This window comes from Pleurodeles waltl, chromosome 1_1 (assembly GCF_031143425.1).
Source record: "Pleurodeles waltl isolate 20211129_DDA chromosome 1_1, aPleWal1.hap1.20221129, whole genome shotgun sequence".
Classification (NCBI taxonomy): domain Eukaryota; kingdom Metazoa; phylum Chordata; class Amphibia; order Caudata; family Salamandridae; genus Pleurodeles; species Pleurodeles waltl.
In genome coordinates this window covers 258,061,552-258,083,035 of record NC_090436.1, presented here as the reverse complement: position 1 = coordinate 258,083,035, position 21,484 = coordinate 258,061,552, and positions in this window count along the sequence as shown.

Below are 21,484 nucleotides of genomic sequence, written 5' to 3'. Positions count from 1 at the left end.
GAATTGTGACTTTTTAAGAACCTCAGAGCTAAAGCACATTTCCTTATCTTCATTTCCCGGCAGATTTTGCGAATCCATTTAGACCTAGGGACTAAGTATGCAGGACAGAAAAACATAAAATGTTCTACTGTTTCAGGGGAAATGCCACACACAGGACAAATATCAGAAGTGGCATTGGATCCCCATCTACTCGTCAAAGTCTTCAATGGTAATGTCCCGAAACGAAATCTGTCATACAGTCCTTTGCCTAGTAAGTCAGGTATTATATCTAGATATAATTCAAACTCTGGGTACCATTTAAAATCAATAAAAAGGTTAGTTAGACAGCCATGAGATTTGTGAGAAATATAGTAGTTCCGTACATAGGACCAGTATACACCCTTCAATACTTTTACATGGTATTTCTCAAGTTGGTGGGTATTCTCCCAGAAGTCTCCCAATCCCAATGTGCAAAACCAACTGGATACGTGTTTAATCCATGGGATAGAGATAGATTTTGAACATTTTAGCAATTCTAGAAGTGAAATCTTATATACGACCAATTCAGGGACTATCCATAGCCTTATCCAATATAGCAGAGGTAGTAAAATAAATAGGTCGGCCATCCGTTTTAGTCCCAAGTCTAAAAACAAAGGGATTAGTGGGGTGCTGGGAAGGCATGCACATATGGCCCTTGCAAAACTGTTCTCACTTTTGGTTATCCTGGTACTATCAGAAAAACCCCATATCACTGCGCCGTAGACAGCGGCTCCCTGCGCCTTGGCCACATAGATCTTAATTGCTGGGGACACAGCTTTGGCCATCGTGCTCCTATAATGGCGCAGTATGGATGCTGCCCGACGTTGCAGGAGCCCAGCACTCATGCTAACCTGTTCTTCCCAGTGGAGTGTATCTGTGAGCCTCACGCCCAAGTAATCGATGGAACTAACCTGGTCCAGGGTAATACCATTTAGTCTTATAATGCATTTCTTCAGAGAACCTGAGCGAAATACCATCAATTTTGTTTTCTTCAAATTCAACTCTAGACCAGAGTTCCGGGAGAATAGATTAAATTTGTCCACAAGAATTTGTAGGCCCATAGGGGTTTTTGAAATGAGTAGGGAGTCATCTGCAAAGAGAAGAATAGGGATTTTCTGATCGTCTAAGGTGGGAGCGTCATTCTGACATGTCATTAGTTCTTGCACCACCTCGTTTATAAATAGGGAGAACAAGAGCGGTGCTAGCACACAACCCTGACGAACACCCCTTTTTATGGGGAATTTATTAGTCAGCTCACCTTTGTTGCCCCATCTCACTTGTGCGTATGTATCTTCGTGCATGCGTTTCAGTAAGTGGGTTATATTAGCTGGTATGCCTATTTTATATAGCACTTCCCACAACTTTTCTCTTGGGACCAAATCGAAATCGGATCGCAAATCAACAAAGGCAACATATAGGGTTTGCTTTGCCAGGACTATATATTTCCAATGTAGCACGGCCAACCTGAAAGCCTGGTCTACCGTACTTATTCTAGGCCGGAACCCCGCCTGGAGTAGTCTATCTAAGAGCTGTTTGGCAAACATTTTTTGCAGGTTATCAATTAGACTAATCGGTCTATAATTAGTTGGGAGATTTGCATTACCCTTTTTGCAGATGGGGATAATTTCGGCACCCTTCCACGTCCCGGGAATCTGTCCTCCTTCTGTGATTTTGTTTGACAGTAGGTTGATATACCAGGTCCATATAGTTGACTCTGATCTGTAAAGATCGCCTGGGATTTTATCTGGTCCTGGGGCTTTACCAGGTTTCAAGGAGTTAATAGCGTCAGCAGTTTCTTTTAGGGAGAAACAAATGTGGTCCTCGGGGTCATATAGACTCCCGTCTAAGGAAGTGGTAACAGGGTTTGCATTTGACAAAGTGGGAGGATCTAATCCCACGTTGTTGCTATCGGGGGCCCCTGGAATAGCGATTTTATCATAGAGGAGAGAGAAGTGTTCCACCCAACTTTCGGGTTGGATATGATTCCTTAAGCTAGTCCTGCCCCCTTTCTCACGTTTAGTCAACAGTTCCCAAAGCAGCGTGTTATTATTAGTTTTCGTGGCATCCAACAGCTCCTGCCAAATAGAATCTTCCCATGATTTCTTTGATCGTAAAATAGTCTTCTTATAAAGACATCTAGCTTGTTGGATCACCCCCAGGGTCCCATCCACAATAGCCTTTTTTAGCCCGGACTTGGCCCTCATACATGAATCATTGAACCATCTGTTATTAGTCGAAACCCCACATCGCGGTCTTACCATAATCTTTTTGAAAAAGATACTTTGGAGTTTGACAGTCATGGTTTCATGTATACCAAGAATTGGAATAGCCTTAGGATCATGGTCTTCATAGGCTGACAAATTGTCAATAAACATTTGGTAGATCTCGCGTAACAAATAGGGATTCAACATCACTTTTGGCCACCCAACCTTCGTATATGCATTATTCAGAATAGGAGAAGGGACCATTGTAAATTGTGTTTTCAAGGTTCTTCAAAATATATTCCCAGAGAGGGTGAGTAACAAGGGGTAGTGATCACTCTCACACCTGGAATCCACCCTCATGTCTCTCAATAAAGGCCATAGTCGCACATCCACTAGGAAATAATCAATAACACTTGTTGATAAACCTCGTTGGAATGTAGGTACAAGGTTTAGATCAGAGGGAGTACGACCATTACAGGCCCTAAGGCCGAACTTTAAGCATAGTGAGGCTAGCTGAACAGCGACTCGGGAACGTGGACAAGGGATGTCACCATTCAGTTGTGCAATCCCCCATAGTTCGTCCTCCTCCACGGTTAGGTCACTAAAAAGCTCAGAGGGTTCAAAGGTACAATTTACATCCCCAGCTATTATTAAATAGGAGTTGGTTTGTATGGTATCTAGGAAATCAGAGAGCAGAGTTAAAGTGTGTGATTCTGATCCTCGAGAAACAGATCGTGCATAAACATTAGTAAAAATTACATTAAAACTCTGTTGAAAGGAAATTTGTAAGCCCATCAGGTCAACACAGTCAAATTTTAAAACCTTATAATCACATTGGAGTTTTGAATTTAAAAGAATTAAAAGTCCCCCTTTTGCACGTCCTGTCGCTTTCTCTGATGGCTGTGCAGGGATATTAAAAGAAAGGAACCCTGTTTGTCAATTTTGGCATCACGGGGAAAGGGAAGAAAAATTCCAAGACCTTCTGGATTGCAGGGTCGTTCCACAAGCGGTGTAGCTGCTTCTTGGGCAGAATTTAAAGGTGTAGCTGTGAAAGAGATTTGTAGAGCTGGAACTTGGGCCTTGGAGCACACCTTTATAAAGCATCACAGTCTGCATGAGCTTTTACATGAACACCAGAATTTCGGTGTTGGTGTTTTGCAATCAGTATTACCCTGAGGGGTTTTTTTGTGTGTATTTACTGGGTGTTTAATTTTCAGGAGATTTTTACCATTATTTCACTTGGTGTTGCATCATATCTGGATCTCCTGGGAATTATGTTATCAAAAGGCCAGTACTCTGCTTTGGTATACCTCATAGGAACGACTGGATCGAGGATGAGCGACGTAGAGGTAATGCCCTGGTAACCTACTGGTAACCTTCATTACTCTTAGTCCTACTCGCCTCAACCCAGTAATTTGTTCCTACCCACCATCCCTGTTATCATGACTGTTAGAAATTGGGTCTCTAGATGGCAGAGGTATGCACCCGGTCCAAGAAGGGATCGCCATCCTAGTCAGGGTAAGTCAGTCACACAACAGAAATCAACCTGTGCTCACCCTCTGGCACAGAGCAGGCAGGCTTAACTCAGGAGGCAAGGTGTAAAGTATTTGTGAAAAAAGTGAGACAGTAACACAGTGAAAATACCACACAAATACTGTACACCAAGTTAGAAAAATAGATGATATTTTTATTAGTAAAACAAAACCAAATAACAAAAATCCAATATGACAAAATGTGAATTTTTAAAGAATATCTGCACATATAGGCCCTCATTACAACCCTGGCGGTCAGTGATAAAGCGGCGGTAATACCGCCAACAGGCCGGCGGTAACCAAAATGGAATTATGACCACAGCAGAAACCGCTCAGACAGACTTTAACACACCGACCGCCATGGCGGAATCAACAAGCACCACAGCGGTAACCACCAACAACCAGGCGGAAGACAATGTACCGCCCACACTATTACGACCGGCCTATCTGCCACCTTTTCCGGGGCGGTACCAACGACATCAAAAGCATGGCGGAAACACTGCACAGAAGTCAAAGGACTCACCTGTGGAGACTCAGGGAACAACCACAACGCCATGGAGCCCGAGCTGCACATATTTCCGATGCTCGTCTACCTTCAGCTGCATTATGAACATCAACGCCGGCGAAGATGACCACAGTGAGTACTGCTGCCTAGCACACAAGGGAGGGGGAAGGAAAAAGAGTGACACACACACGCAACACCTCCACCCCCAACACCACGCACACAAGCAGATGCAGTAACATAACATATTCCCCCATACACCTCAGGAATAATGCAAGGACAAAATGATTTTAAGAAAGTGAGTGTAATACAATAAAATAATATGAATAAGTGCATCAAAATACAAACGTATATACATATTTACAAATGTAGGGACACTGCCCAGTCCTCAATGTCCGTGGGCCACAACACATAGGCCAAGGCCCCACCTCACTTCTGCAACAACACGGAGAGAACATTGCAGGGGCACCAGGTCGAAAATAAACAGGCACCTCAGGGGGACGGGGAACGGGGGGGCACCTCAGCTGGAAGATGGTACAAAACCACTGGTCCTGGAGGGGCCAACATGCCCTGTGCGCTGTCCTGGGGAGTTCAAGGCCACAGTCTCTCAAGTGGGTGGTTTGCCCACTGCTTGGTCCTGGGAGTGCAAGGCCACAGTCTCTCAAATGGGTGGTTTGCCCACTGCTTGGTCCTGGGGAGTGCAAGGCCACAGTCTCTAAAGTGGGTGGTTTGCCCACTGCTTGGTCCTGGGGAGTACAAGGCCACAGTCTCTCTAGTGGATGGCTTCTCCACTGGTTCTGGATGGGGTATTGTGCCCAGTGTGCCTTATCCTGGGAAGGATGGGGTGAGTGGATGGCTTCTTCCACTGGTTCTGGAGGGGGCATTGTGCCCAGTGTGCTTCATCCTGGGAAGGATGGGGTGAGTGGATGGCTTCTCCACTAGTTCTGGAGGGGGCATTGTGCCCTGTGATGCAGATCTTGGGGAGTGCAGGGTCACAGTATCTCACATGGGTGTCAGACCCACAGGATGTGCAGGTGCCATTGGAGGCAAGACTACACACTGTCCTCTGGCGGTGATGGCTGCTCAGTGGTGGCAGTGGCGGTGCTGATGTCGGGGCTGGCAGTGGTGGGGGGAGGCTCCAGCCCATCGACTGCAGCCTCGGACGGCTGCCCACTGGGGCTGCTACTGCTGGCAGTGGTGCTGGTGGTTGTGCTGGTGGCGGTGCTCATGGCGGTGCTGGCAGTGGTGGGGAAGGCTCCAGTCCATCCCCTGCAGCCTCGGATGGCTGCCCACTGGGGCTGCTGCTGCTGGCAGTGGTGCTGGCAGTGGTGGGGGAAGGCTCCAGCCCATCCCCTGCAGCCTCAGACGGCTGCCCACTGGGGCTGCTGCTGCTGGCAGTGGTGCTGGTGGCAGTGCTGGCAGTGGTGGGGGGAGGCTCCAGCCCTTCTCTTGCAGCCTCGGATGGCTGAACCACCATGGTTAGTGGTGGGGGCTTCGAATGAGTCCTAGCACCGGGCCTCCTGTCTTTCCTCCTGGTGGTGCAGGCTCCTTGCCCTTCCTGTCAACAGCTGGGGATTGCTCCTTGCCCTTCCCTGTCGCAGCTGGTGGTGCCTCCTTGCGCTTCCCAGATGCTGCTGGTGGTGCCTCTGTGCCCTTCCCTGTCGCAGCTGGTGGTGCCTCTGTGCCCTTCCCTGTCGCAGCTGGTGGTGCCTCCTTGCCCTTCCCTGTCGCAGCTGGTGGTGCCTCATTGCCCTTCCTTGAAGCACCTGGTGCAGGCACCACTTCAGTGTTGCTGCCTACTGCCCGGGATCCTCTCCCACCTGCGGTAGCTGTCGACACTACTGTGGCCGTGGACTGGGTGGCTGATGTGCTCGCCTGGGTTCTGACCACCCTGGCCCGATGTGAAGGATGGTGGGGGGAGTGGTAGGAAAGAGGTCAACGGTGGAGAGGAAAAGCTTCTTAGGGACATTGGGGCGGGAAGAGGGTGAAGGGGTGGGAGTGGAGGAAGAGGAAGTGGTTGTAGAAGGTGTCTTCTGTGTTTGGGTGCAGGTGCATGGGCTGGATGCTGTTGTGAGGTGGATGGCTGTTGGGTGTCTGAGTGCTTGCGTTTGTGTACTTTGGAAGGAGGGGGCACAGACACAGTGGGAGAGGACACAGGGGACGTGTGCATGGATATGGGGGAGATGACTGCCAGTGAGGGGCGTGTAGTGATAGGCGTGATACTGATGGTGGGAGTGAATGAGGAAGTAATGCATGCAGGTGTGAGTGTAGATGCAACTGGGAGGGAGATGGATGAGGAGGAGGAGGGGGACACAATGAAGGCAGTGGATGTTGGTATGTCTGCATCTGGATGGTGTTTGTGTGAGTGCCTCTGGGATGATGTGTGGTGCTTGTGATTGCCTGAACCACTCCTGTGTGTTGTCTTGTGTGCATGCTGGTCTGCCTGTGTGCTTGGGATAGGTTGGGGTTCAGGGGAATGGGATTGGCTAGAGGAAGTTGGAGGGGGGAAGCTAGAAACAGGGACAATGGCTGCCATCAGGGAGGAGGCCAGAGCCTGTATTGATCTCTGTTGGGCCGCCGTTCCAGGAATGCATTTGTTTGTTGCAAATGGGCTGCCAGCCCCTGGATGGCATTCACAATGGTTGACTGCCCAACAGAGATGGATCGCAGGAGATGAACAGCCTCCTCACTCAGGGCAGAAGGGCTAATTGGGGCAGGGCCTGAGGTGGCTGGGGTGAAGGAGATGCCCACCCTCCTGAGTGAGCGGGCACAGGAAACACGCTGATGGGCTGCTGGGAGGGCGGTGCTGATATGGGGGTGAGGGCTGTACCTGTAGTTGGGGTGGGCACTGAGGTGTCCGCCATCAGCAGGGAGCTTCCATCGGGGGACGTATCACTGTCAGAACTGTCCCCTCCAGTCTCCACCATGGTGATCCCCTCGCCCTCCATCCCACTCGTACCCTCACAGTCAGTGGATTCGGCCTTCTGGGCCCTGTGGGATGCAGCTCTCCCCGTCGCCGGTGCCTCTGATCCTCCGCTCCTCCGCCAGATGATGCTAATGCACATAAGGACAGGGTGACAAACCAAAAAGGGGGGAAAAGCAAAGGATATCCTTGTTCAATGACGGCAACAACACCACCATTGGTGTACACAACACACACACACAGGGAACAGCCCTACGCACTGGAAAATGCACTAACAGTGACAATGCTAGTCACCAGCCCATGGACAGGGATACCTAACGCCAATTGCTGCATACCTGAGACCCACAGACCCCTGCCCAGTAGTAGATGCCTACTACCTTGGTTGTAGGAGGTTTACATCAGACCCTGCCCAACATGGGACCTGCACTGCAATGTCTGGCCTGGCCTAGGCGGCACCCACAGGCCCACATCCCCCACCCGGACGCAATCCCACCACACGCAAGTAGTATATTGGGGCACAGTACTCAGCCCCTTGTGGCTGCTGTGATGCCCCCAAGCGCCTATCCACCTCCGGACAGGCCACCACCAGTATGCGGGCCATCAGGGGGGTCAGGTTTCAACGGGCACCCCTTCCTCGTTGGGAGGTCATCCCTAGCTGGGCCCCCGCCATCTTCCGTGCCCAGCATCTCAGGTCCTCCCACCATTTCTGACAGTGGGTGCTCTGCCTGCCGTAGACACCCAGTGTCCGCACGTCCTTGGCGATGGCGCGCCTTATACCATTTTTTTGATGGGCGCTGACATGCCGGAAAATACACATAGGAAAAGGTATCAGTCAGACCATCCTGCCTGTTACACTCATGACCCACCACAGCCCTCACATCCCGTTACGCACAGACACTGCCCACCATACATGCAGCACGCTTCCCAGGGCCATTCCACCAACCCCCCCACACAAGGCCCTCACACACAGCGGTCCATGCATTCATGCCCCATGCATCGTGCTCACAATATACTCACCTGTTGGTCTGGAGGCCCATACAGCATTCGGTACTGGGGTAGGACCCCATCCACCAGTCTTTCCAACTCTGCAGTGGTGAAGGCGGGGGCCCTTTTCCCAGTGACCCAAGCCATGGTCAGTTCCAGACACAGGTCAAAGCAGCAGTTGCAGTGTAGGTCCTCTCCTGTTGAAGATCAGGTAGCAAGTGAGTGAACAGATAGAAAATGGCAGTCACTGCGTATGTTACCATCAGCCACTGTAACCCATAGGGGCCAATGGTATCCAATGAGGAGTTGCATAGCAGTTCTCGATGGCCTCCCGCAACAGCGCACAACGTCAGTGGAATTACCTCATTTCCACATGTCCCTCCATACAGGACAGGTGGATGCTATTTTAGGAGGTCCGGGGGGCAGGCCATGGCACCTAACTGCGTCACAGTACACAGAGGCACCATTTGGGCCTATCCAACAATATACTGTTACAGTCACAACATGCAATGCAGTGTAGTGTTTGTAACAATGGAATACTGACCAGCTGCTCACCGTTTTGCCCCCTAGATTGCAACCGCTGCAGATGAATAGGAGATGGAGACATCCCCCCGTGTACAGTCCCCTGGCAGACTTGGCAACAATGGAGGACAGGCACATTATCCTCACCTATAGACTGGACAAGGCCACAATCACAGAGCTGTGGGCCCAATTGGAGCCTGACCTGATATCTGCTATCCGTCAGCCCACCGGGATCCCCCCTCTTGTTCAAGTCCTATCTGTTCTCCATTTCCTGGCAACTGGCTCCTTCCAAGTCACAGTGGGCTTGTCAGCAGGAATGTCCCAGCCAATGTTCTCAATAGTGCTGACCATAGTGCATCGTTTTCCCCCGGGTGGAGGATTTGGCCACAGTGAAAGATGATTTCTATGCAATGGGACATATCCCCAACATTATTGGGGCTATCGATGGAACACATATTGCATTTGTCCCCCCACCCCCGGAGAAATGAACAGGTGTTCAGAAATCGAAAGAGCTTTCACTCCATGAATGTGCAGATAGTGTGCCCTCTATATTTGCAGGTGACTCTGGTTACCCCAACCGCTACTGACCCCTGTGAGGAATGCCAGGACAAGGGCAGAGGAACGTTACAATGAGGCACACAGGCAAACAAGAAGAATCATGGAGATGACATTCGGCCTCCTGAAGGCTAGGTTTTGTTCCCTCCATCTAACAGGTGGATCCCTGTACTACTCACCCAAGAAGGTCTGCCAGATCATCGTGGCATGCTGTATGTTGCACAACCTTGCCTTAAGTCGCCCGGTGCCTCTTCTGCAGGAGGATGAGGCTGGAGATGGCCGTGGGACAGCAGTGGATCCTGTGGACAGTGAAGATGAGGAGGCAGAGGATGAGGATGAGGACAACAGAAGTGCAATAATACGACAATACTTCCAATGACACACAGGTAAGGCACTGTAACTTCATTTTCATTGACAGTTTTGTGTTTGCCATTGTCACTGACAGGCTGATTTTCCCACTTATATGGCTACTTATTGTACCCTTTGGCATATCTGTTTTAAGATATTTGTGTCCAACTATCGCTCCTGGTGTGTTGACTGCAGCCAACTACAGGTCATTCCTATGTCTACATTACTGTACAGTTGTATTGCAGTGTTTAAAGCTTGTTATAAAAATACATAGTTCAATCAATTGAAAGATTCCATACTTGTATTTATTCAAATTGTGTTTATTTAAGTGCCAGTAAGTAGAGGGGGATGTGCAATGGGCTGGGGGTGATCGTGGAGTAATGTCCAGGATAGAGTCCAGTCTATGTGGATCACAGGTGCATTGCCCAAGGGGGCATAGGAAGTGGAGCAATGACAGTTCAAGGTGGACTGGGTGACAGGGTGGGACACAAGGGTGACAATCAGGAGAGTCTTATTTCCTGGCGGGGGTCTTGGCAGTTGTCTCTGGCTTCTGCCAGGATCGCAGGGACCATTTGTGGGGTGGTTCTCCTTCTGCAGGGGGAGGGGTGCTGGTGGCCTGTTGGTCCTGTGGAGGGGCCTTCTGTCCACTAGCGGCAGCCAATGTCGAAGGCTGTTTATCGGTTTGGCTAGTGTCAGGGGCCCGCTGGTGTGCCACTGCCTCCCTCATGGTGTTGGTCATGTCTGCCAGCACCCCTGCAATGGTGACCAGTGTGGTGTTGATGTCTTTCAAATCCTCCCTGATCCCCAGGTACGGTCCCTCCTGCAGCCACTGGGTCTCCTGCAACTTGTCCAGTATCTGGCCCATCGTCTCCTGGGAATGGTGGTATGATTCCAGGATCTTGGTGAGTGCCTCCTGGAGAGTCGGTTCCTGGGCCTCTCCTCCCCCTGTCGCACAGCAGTCCTCCCAGCTTCCCTGTTGTCCTGTGCCTCTGTCCCCTGAACCGTGTGCCCACTGCCACTGACCCCAAGTCCCTGATCGTCCTGTGTTTGTGGGGTTGCCTGGGGTCCCTGCAGTGGTGTCCTGGGAACAGAGGTATGGGCCCACTGGGTGGGTACTATGCTGGTGTTTCCTGAGTGGGGAGGGTCTGTGGTGGTATGGGACTGTGCCTGGGTAACCAAATGTCTGGAGATCCCTGATGGGCCAGGTTGGTCATCCAGATCCTAGCATCCAGAGCTGCTGTCATCACTATGAGCCGCTTCTGGGGGGGACTGGATGTTGCTGGCACCTCCTCTATGGTGACGTTGGGTGGGGGACCTTTGGGGATGTAAATGCAGTGGGATTGTTTCTGCGTGTGACATCTTGTTCATGGGTGTGTTGCCCTATATGGCACCGACCATCAGATCAACACAGTCACCTCCACCTGCTTCCGCACCTTCCGCCTCCTACACAAGACCTTCAAATGGATCCCCCCGAGCATAGAAAGACGTCACACACACCCTCATCGCCAGCAGACTGAACTATGGTAACGCACTCTACGCCGGAATGAACAAAAAACTAACCCGCAAACTGCAAAACATCCAGAACTCCGGCGCCAGATTGATCCTCGGCCTACCCCGACACTGCTACATCTCACAACACCTACGCACACTGCACTGGCTCCCTACTGAGAAAAGAATCACTTTCAAAACCCTTACCTACGCACACAAAGCCCTACACAACACCGGACCTGCCTACCTTAACCAGCAACTAAAGCGACGAAGGAACTGACGACATGGCTTTTCTAATCCACCTCCGGTACACCCTCCACCCCCACAGTGCCTTGAGACCCTAACGGGTGAGTAGCTACGCTCTATAAACTCTGATTGATTGACTTGATTGATATATAGTATGCAAGGAGGGTGTTCCCCAGTTAGGGGGCCCCCAAAAATGGTGTAGTGGAATCCATGAGTTTCCACTGCACCATTTTTAGTAGCATTTTTAACACCTGCACAGAGCAGGTGTTAAAAGGAGGCACACCATTCATTTTAATGGGCCTCTATGTATTGTGCTGGATTACCTCCAAAATGTTTGGCGCTAACCCTGCAAAGTACAACAAAAGCATAAATAATTATGACACTATTGTCCCTGCCCTAAGGCATGGTGCTTCGTATATTAAATATGACGCACACGTGGTGGTGTTGGGGGGGGGCGCAATGGGCCACAAGAAAAGTGGTGCTTCATGACATGAAGTGCCACTTTTCTTAAATCTGGGCCTTGATGTTTAAAGTAAGAAAATGCCAACTTTCTAAAAGTGCAAAAACAACAGAAGATGGACGGAATGCATAACAAATCAAACATTCACCCCCAGTCGCAGGTCTGGGTTTAATCCATCAGTTTTTTTGCTTGTTTTTTAGCTTGCATATGGCTGGGTCCAAACTGGGGTGGCGTAGTGAGCAAAAAAATGATGGATTAAACCCAGATCTTTGTGACTGGGGTTGAATGTTTGATTTGCTCTGCATTCCGTCCATCATCTGTTCTTTTTGCATTTGTCGCCCCAAGTGGGATGGGTGTGCCCAGGTGTGAGTCCCGTGCTCACTGCGCCACTGGATTCAAGCTAGCCTAGCTGATGAAGGGTGATGCCCTGAAACTGGTCCTAGGATGCTTGTTTCCGGTCCAGGGACCTGGCTTGGCAGTTCGGGCTGGACTGATTTGCATATGGCTGGGTCCAAACTGAGGTAGTTTGGTGAGCAAAAACACAATGGATTAAACCCAGATCTTTGTGACTGGGGTGAATGTTTGATTTGCTTTGCATTCCGTCCATGACCTGTTCTTTTTGCAACTTTCTAAAAGTGGCATTTTCATAATTACAATTTAAAATCCAACTTCACCATGAGTTGCAAACGCAGTTGTGCATCAAAATGTTTAGCGCTGGCTTGCGTCATTTATCAGTGCAAGCCGGGTGCCATATTTATGGAATGGTGCATGCACTAATGAATGGTCAGCATAAAACAAAATTACGCAAACCCTTGCGCGCTGTCGTAAAGCAAAATGACATTAATGCTGCAAAATTGCCACTAGCCCGTTTTGCAGCATGTAAATATGTTGCAAATGGGTTAGCGCCATCTTTACACCTCATTAGCGCCAACTTTAAATGCACATGAAGGAAAGAGTGTAATTGCAAGGAACGATGGAAGCAACAGCCCAGGAGAGACCCCAGGAAGACCCTAAGCGCCCCAGCACCAGCCAAGAGGATACACAAAAGTCCCAGGAGAAGGAAAAGAAAAAGCAAAAGTGTCAGTTCAGTGAGGAGGAGCATGACATCCTTGTCAGAGAGGTGACGGAGCACCAACACCAGCTCTTCATCACCTCCGAATTGCCATTTGGTAAGAGAGAAGCTATATTGCAGCAAATAGTTGACAAAATTAACAGTGTGGCAGAGGTAAAGAAAACTGTCACTGAGTGCAAGAAGCGCTGCCATGATTGCAAGCACAGAAGTAAGGAGAAAATGGCCCGGAACAGAAAGGCAGCACTAAGGCTAGAGGTGGACCATAGGATGACCTGGATGAGCTGGAGGAGATGGTTGCAGCGGTCATCCCGGAACAGCTTGTCACAGGAATCCAAGGACTGGACAGCGCAGACATTCACAACAAATGCAGGGTAAGTTGCATGAGGGAAATAACTGCAATTTTCCAAATGTCAGAAGGGGAGGCACATAGGACACATTCAATACATGCTAAAGGATTGCATTGGGACACATTGGTCCTGAATTAAGATGCCCCATCCCCACACAAGCAACACATGTACACACGCCTTGGTTGTGATATGCACTCCAACATATAGACAACATGGACATACATTAATCACCAGGGCTATACTCCAACAGGAACACATGCAGTACATTGGCTCGACGAGACGTCTAAATACTGTGGCTGTGCCATCACCATAACCCTTGCATATTGTCAAAGCTCCTCTACCTACACAACTTAGACATCTGAGACCAGGAAGGTGTATCTTGCTAAAATGCTCCCCTACCTACATGTCCATTGCCTAAACACGTGTTGCATCTTGCAACACACATTAAAATGCCACCTTAGCTAACATGGCTTGCACATGTGCAGTAAGGGACACCACCCAGTACCTATACAATTCATCCCCTCAAGGCAGCTACACCTTCATCATGCTGCAACAATGCCTGTCTCGGCACAGGGAGAACAAATCCGTGCAGCCACAGGGGGAATTGCAGGTCGGTCCTGTATCCTAGTAAACATGGCACTTCCCTGTGTATCTAACCTGGTGCAGTGTTGAGCAACAGATATTGATGGTGATCTGAATCGTGCCACCAGATCTGCACTAAAGCTTGCAACCTGTAGAACACAACACATACAGGGCGAACCCACAATAACTCTGACACAACCAAATTATCCATATGGGAATGGGGAAACAATAAAAAAAAAGATGCCATCTGTCTGTGAACATTATGGTGCCCATTACGACATTGGTGTGCGGCGGATGCAACCCGGGAAAGTCCAACATTGGTAAGACTGCCAGTGTAGTCTTACCTCCGCTGTAGGTATTACGAGTTGCCCGGTGGGACGGGGGTGCAACCTGTGTTTCCACTTGCCTGCTCTGTGGGAATGTCACCACAACATTGTCACTGGATTGCAATACAGCCACCGACAATGTTGGGGTGCCTTGGGTGTGACAGCACAGGCTGCATTTTTCACTGCCCGTTAACTAGGAAGTGGAAAGCTCAAAGGGGCTGCCCATGGGGGCCCCTGCACTGCCGGTGCAGGGGCAGTGCAGGAACACCACCAGACTTTGCATGGCAGTTGGACCACCATGCAAAGGCTGATGGAAAAGCGGAATCATAATCTGGGGGCAGCGCTGATTACAGTGCTGGGCTGGTGTAATAAGACCAGTGGCATTGCCAGGCCATTTGTGCCGGCAACCTGGCAGTGCCAGGCCATTGGGCTGTGACGCTTTCACCACAGTCCTAATGTTCCAGTTTGACCACCGCTGTTGGTGGTGGTCCAATCAGCACTGCAAGTCTAGTGGTCACAGGACTGCCAGACTTGTAATGAGGGCCCCGGTGTACAGTTGTACAGGTAGCTGCAACCTCTCCATCAAATTAGCCAGAGGCCCTGATCAAAGTGGAAATGAAGGAGGCAGGCTCAGTACAAAATTAGGTGGGATCACGCACTGTCATTTACAAAACGCAGTTGTCATAAAAAATCATACCCATACCGTCCATTCTGTGCCAGTTGTAAGATAAATGTCCCGCCCCAATGCTGCAACCCTTGCACCATAGTGCAAGGATGGCTGCCTTGAGGGAGAGATTATTGTTGTGTATGAAGGAGCACCTTCTTGCACAACTAGAAACTGAAAAAGCAATCTGCTAGGTCCATGTGTGCTGTGGAATGCGGCACACTTAGACAAAGCTAAACATGAGGAGGAATTAAAGTATACTTCAACATTGCACCTTGGTTAGGCCATCCCTGGGGTGGTGTTAGTTATTGCCGCTGCCTCAGGTGTACAAAAACTCGTAAATCTTGGGCAGCGTCAAAATGTAATGGGTATTGTTGGCCCACACACAGCAACAGCCATTGCACGCTCCTCCCATGCAAATTGATGTATGGGAAGGGGCCCTATGTACAAGGTGGCGTCAAGCCACAATAAGTGACACCTTGCAAACATGACGCAGCCCATAGTGCCACTGGAGCGCCACCAGAGAGTCCATTGATGTGGCACTCAGGTGCGCTAAGGGCTCATATATATATGCCCCATAATGTACAATCACAACCTTTGGCCTATAACTTGCCACTGAGCCTCCACTGCCAAAGAAAATATGTGTCATGTCAACTGGCAAAACAATGAAAGATTGTTTGTACACTATTTCATTGCAGAGGAAGATGGCTCTCCTGCCGACCTGCCTGTCCTGGATTTCACTGATGACCTGGATGACCAGCTGACAACCATCAATCATCAGACTTTCCAGGATGTCCTAGCATCCCTCCAGACACCACCTCCAGTTGCAAGGAGGACTCACAGCATTGCAGGGTCTCAACAGGAATCACCTAACAACCAAAATATACCACCAGACAATACTGACGCAGCCCTGTATTCAGAGGACCCAGAGACCAGCTTTCAGAGGACAGTCGTAGAAGTCCAGAGGGATCTGGCCAAGCAGGTGCTGGTGGGTATGGAGACCGTGGCAGGCAACCTAGGGGGAGTGCAGATGTGCCTGGTGATATCTATTGACAACACAGCTGCCATCCAAGACACTCACTCCCCACTGCGTGGACTCCAGCAGTCACTGGCGAACATAGCTGCTGCCATGAGGGAAAGGCCACAACAACTGTCCTCCCAAACTGGCAGCAGCATGACAGACAACAGGCTGGAGTCCATTCAGTGGGAACTGGCCGCCCTCAGGGAAGACATGGCTGCCTACCACTGCGATGTTGCAGCTATATTGAAAAATCATCAGTTCCTCCTTGCTGCAGTGATGCCACATGTCATACCACAAATGGCAGCTGCTGGGAGCTTGGACTCCATATCTTTATCCCCTGAAGTTTGTGTGGCCCCCTCCACCTCTACACCGGCACCACCAATGGCACAGGAGGTACCACACATCAAAGGATGAAGATGTGGAACAAATTAATTTCAGTAGCAAAAGTACCAGGTAGCACCAGTCTGTGCCACATGGACATTTTTCTCCTTAGTCCTGGGCTTGAGATCATGCCAGTGCTGTCACAATAGGAAATGTGCTCTCTTCACTCAGCCACTGTTGACTTGTCTGCTATGGGCTTTCATTGTCCATTATATACCAATTTACAGTTTTGTATCTCCTCACTGATTGACACTACTCCTAAGCATGTCTCATGACATGTTCCTCAACCCTGGACTCTGATTGTGTCAAATACCTCTGAATTGCATAAGTGGGATCTCAGACCTGGACATTGTAAATATCTCACTTTCACACTTCCAATGTAAACAAACATCTTGTACAGAGTTAACATGTCCATGTTTACTATGATGCATCTACACAATGATTCTAACATGAGAAATGTGTATTATGGTATTGTGTGATAGTAGTAGTTAACTGAATGTGAAATTTAATTTGGATACATATATCATTTCCTTATGATATATGGCAGGCATGTTTGAGAACCAAATCAATGCCAATTTAGCCTTCTGGGAGTACCAGAACAATGCATTGGTGTGGTACATAGATAGGTACCCCGTTAAGTGATGGCCACATGTCAGTGTTGCAGGATAGAGTTCCAAGTGTGCCTGTTGTCTGATGTGTCACAGTTCCCAACATTGTAACTACAGGGCACCAACAATGACAGCTGAAGTTCCACACTTACCTGTCCAAGGCAAAGTAACCATGGACATGATGAATGGTTGGTACACTGAATGACAGATGCATGGACCAGTGGACATGATGTTGTAGCCAATGTGACAGCTCCTTCCTCAGTAGGGAAGCACATGGTAGCTCAGGGATTTGAAGACAGGAAGGATTCCCTTGCCCATTCCCCCAATTTGCCCAGTGCACTCATGGGAAGATCCTGATACTCAGGCAACTTACACAAAATGTATGCAATCGTTAACAAGATTGATTAAATAACCATATACCTTAAAACAATCTAAAACCTACTGTATCCTACAATAACCTATCCTAACTATACTTATCAAACAACTACATTTATCTAACCTATGGTAAACGTATCTAACACATGTAACACCACAATCTAAACATAGTCCTCCCAACGCTGCTTAAAAAACACAATACAAACAGACAACAATGACTAAAACTACACATGTAATAACTACCTTATGGACTAAACAAATATATATATATTTTGTATTTTTATTTTTTGCTTTGTTTTTTAACAAATATCACAACATGACCCCACCCAACCCCCCAACAATAAACCCTGATAAGAAACCACCCCCCCCAACTATACCCAACCTAACTAATGGCTACCCTGTACTAACCTAACACTAACTAGCTAAAACCCAACCCAAACCTGATAAATACATTAAAATGGAGGGGAAGGAACGGGGAGGTAGTCCTAAACAGTTGAAGTTCATTTTAATGCCTTGTTCAGTTTCTTCTTGATGTACTTCAACATCCAACGGTGGTCCGCAGATTCCTCCTCCACCTTATCAAATCTCAGTATGATCTGATCCATGTCACTCTTTAGGTCCTGATCAAATTGGGTGCATACACCAGCTGCTGGTGGCAATACTTGGGCCTGTGTGGCGACAGGTTGAACTGCAGTTGACGGGGAGGGCTGCTGTGCCTGCCTGCATCCCTGAGGTACTTGCTCCGGTGTCCATGCTTGTGGCCTTTGTGGGTCCCCCATGTGCAAATGCACTCCATTCCCCAGATGCCTTCTCTTGTCGGAAACGCTGGGACATCCTACGATATCCCTCTTGCACCTGTAGGATGTGGCGGTAACACTCAGCCCTCCGCAGGAAATTGCACCTCTAATCAATTCAAGTCATGTTGGCTGCTGAAATATAAGGACAAGCTAGCATCAATAAAAGCATAGGGTGGAGTATGAATAGAAATGCAAAGTACACTGCAAAAGCAAATTACACATACAGTCCAACACATAGCCCTTAACAATGACTTCCTCCTCATCTGTGTCTATTTCCAACCACTCATCATCAGTATAATGTTGGTGTCAGTGAGATGACTGCAATCCACTGAACACCAATAGGGTCAGACCTGATGGGAAAAAAGAACCATGATCAACATTTGGGTCTTACAACGTGTGAGGCTCATGTGCCTCTACAAGTCTTGATTGAATGTTTCCCTGGGGATAAGGGGGGCTGGGCATGCAATCCATCACCTCAACACCCCTGGTGGTACATCAAGGCATGACCACCCATTATGGAGTCAAGTTGTGGCCCATATGATAGGGGGCTGCTGACTACCAATCTGCTATTGTAAGATTGGGGAAATCAACAATCATGGCCTGGTGTTAGACCAGGCCTGAGCATACGTCATAAGGGGCTACGCCATCTCCCATGATGTGCCTACATGTACAACTGATGCAATGTTGGCAAAAGAAAGGTTGGGCAAAGCTGCACATCACAGTTGGCAACACATTACAGAACTGAAGCCCCCTTCCCTGTGCTACGTAGTCCTTTATATATTAAACGGCACACACACGATGGCTGTATGCATGCCCTTAACCCCACAGTGGTATTGGCACAGCATTGGGTGCTGCAACTGTACCCTGAAACATGGGACATCATTGGCTGTTAGAAATGGGGTCTTTGGTTAACAGTCAGGTTACCCCCTGTTCAAGCAAGGACCCTCATTCTAGTCAGAGTAAAAGAGAATCACCCTCAGCTAACCCCTGCTTTACCCCCTTGGTAGCTTGGCAGAGCAGTAGGCTTAACTTCAGAGTGCTAGGTGTAAAGTATTTGTATCAACACACACAGTAACTTAATGAAAACACTACAAAATGGCACAATACAGGTTTAGAAAAATAGGAAATATTTATCTAAACACAACAGGACCAAAACGACAAAAATCCACAATACACAAGTCAAGTTATCAATTAAACATCAAAAAGAGTCTTTAGGTAGTTTTAAACACACACTAACACTGTTAGCGTGAAAATGTACCTTGGGTGCGTCAAAAATAACCCCGCACGGGTGAGTGTGCGTCAAAAAGGGCTTGCAATGTGTTGATTCCACTCACGAGCGGGACCTTGCGTCGTTTCTCCTTTCGTTGGGTCGAGGCATGTCGTTCCTTCTCTCCGCAGGAGAGTGATGCGTCGATCCGGTCAGCATTCTTGGGTGTGGGCAGGCCTTGCGTTGTTTTTACACGCCCAGAGGGTACTTGCGTCAGAAATCCAGCGCGAGTTTCAATCTCCGAGCCTCCGTCAGTGATGCTGCGCATTGTTTCTCCAGCTCCGTGTGTCGATTCTTCGGTTGCGTTTCCGGAGAGCACTGATTTTCAGCTGCAGAGCCGGCGGCGTGTCGTTTCTTCAGCCGCAGATCGGATTTGCATCGATCTTTTCCCCACACGGTGCTCTGTGCATAGATGAACTTTTCTTTAGGCTGCCAACTTCTTCTTTCAGGGTCCCAGGAACTGGATGGGCACCACAGAGCAGAGTAGGAGTCTTCCCACAACTTCCAATAGAAAAACTCGCAATTATAGCAACAGTTCTTCATCCGATGGATGGAGCACTGATGACGGGATGCAACCACCCATATACAACCACCCACCCATGTATAACCAACCACCATACCCCCCCAACCAACCTCTTTTTTGGCAACCACCTTACCCCTTCTTCCAACCTCGCCCTATGCCACCCTATGTACCTTTTTTAGGCCGTGGCCAGGGCAGAGGAAGAGGAAGAAGGAGAGGCAGAGGCAGACGGGTCCACTGGAACAGAGAAGAACCTCAAATGGTTACCCGAAGTCAGGGCAAAACCCCTCCTCCACTGAGAGCTTAGTGGTTAATCTTTCCAACAGAAATCTCTCTATTGATGAATTTTCAGCCCTGAACAAAGGCTTGGGCTTCGTCCCTACTCCTTCTGAAGACCCCTTTCGTCTTAACTGTGAACTTGCGCAATTTTTCAGGAAAATACGCCTTCATTTTTTCTTCTTAGATAGGCCGGTTTTCTCTGGGAACAATGATACGGGCCTTAAAAAACCATCCACTTTCATTCCCCCCACACATTCCCTCCCTGTCGAGGTGTTGACTTTTGAAAAAGCTGTCATGGCAGATTTAGACACCATTTGTCCCGTGTTGGACTTTTGCTTATGCAGGGTCATCCCCAGTCTTTTTTTCGCCTCCTGCCTCCTATTTTTTTCTGACATGTTGCTGTTGGCTTTTCAACTCTGAGCACTTTACCACTGCTAACCAGTGCTAAAGTGCATATGCTCTCCTGTTTAAATTGTATGTAAGTGGTTTATCCATGATTGGCATATTTGATTTACTAGTAAGTCCCTAGTAAGGTGCACTAGAGGTGCCAGGGCCTGTAAATCAAATGCTACTAGTGGGCCTGCAGCACTGGTTGTGCCACCCACATAAGTAGCTCTGTAATCATGTCTCAGACCTGCCACTGCAGTGTCTGTGTGTGTATTCTTACACTGTAAATTCGACTTGGCAAGTGTACCCACTTGCCAGGTCTAAACCTTCCCTTTCCTTACATGTAAGGCACCCCTAAGGTAGGCCCTAGGTAGCCCCAAGGGCAGGGTGCAGTGTATGGATAAGGTAGGACATATAGTAATGTGGTTTATATGTCCTAACAGTGAAATACTGCCAATTTCGTTTTCACTGTTGCAAGGTCTGTCTCTCTCATAGGATAATATGGGGGCTACCTTTAAATATGATTAAAGTGTAGATTCCCCTAGAGAGTAGATGGACATGTGGAGTTTGGGATCCCTGAACTCACAATTTAAAAATACATCTTTTAGTAAAGTTGATTTTAAGATTGTGAGTTTGGAAATGCCACTTTTAGAAAGTGAGCATTTTCTTGCTTAAACCATTCTGTGACTCTGCCTTGTTTGTGGATTCCCTGTCTGGGTCAGTTTGACAGTTGGGTTGTTTTTCACCTCACACCAGACAGTGACACAAAGGGAGCTGGGGTGTAATCTGCATTTCCTGATTAGCCATCTCTGCTAGGAGGGAGGGGTGGAGTGGTCACTCTCATCTGAAAGGACTGTGCCTGCCTCTCACAATGCTGTCTCCAACCCCCTGGTGTGTGTCTGAGGCCTTGCCTGGGCAAGGCAGGATTTCACAAGAAGGTGTGAGTCCCCTTTGAAGAAAGGTGACTTCAAAGACTAAAATGGGTATAAGAAGGGCACCCAAACTTACAAACTTCAGAAACACTTCTGGAATCAAGAGGAACCTCTGCCTGGAGAAGAGCTGATCGCTGAGGAACA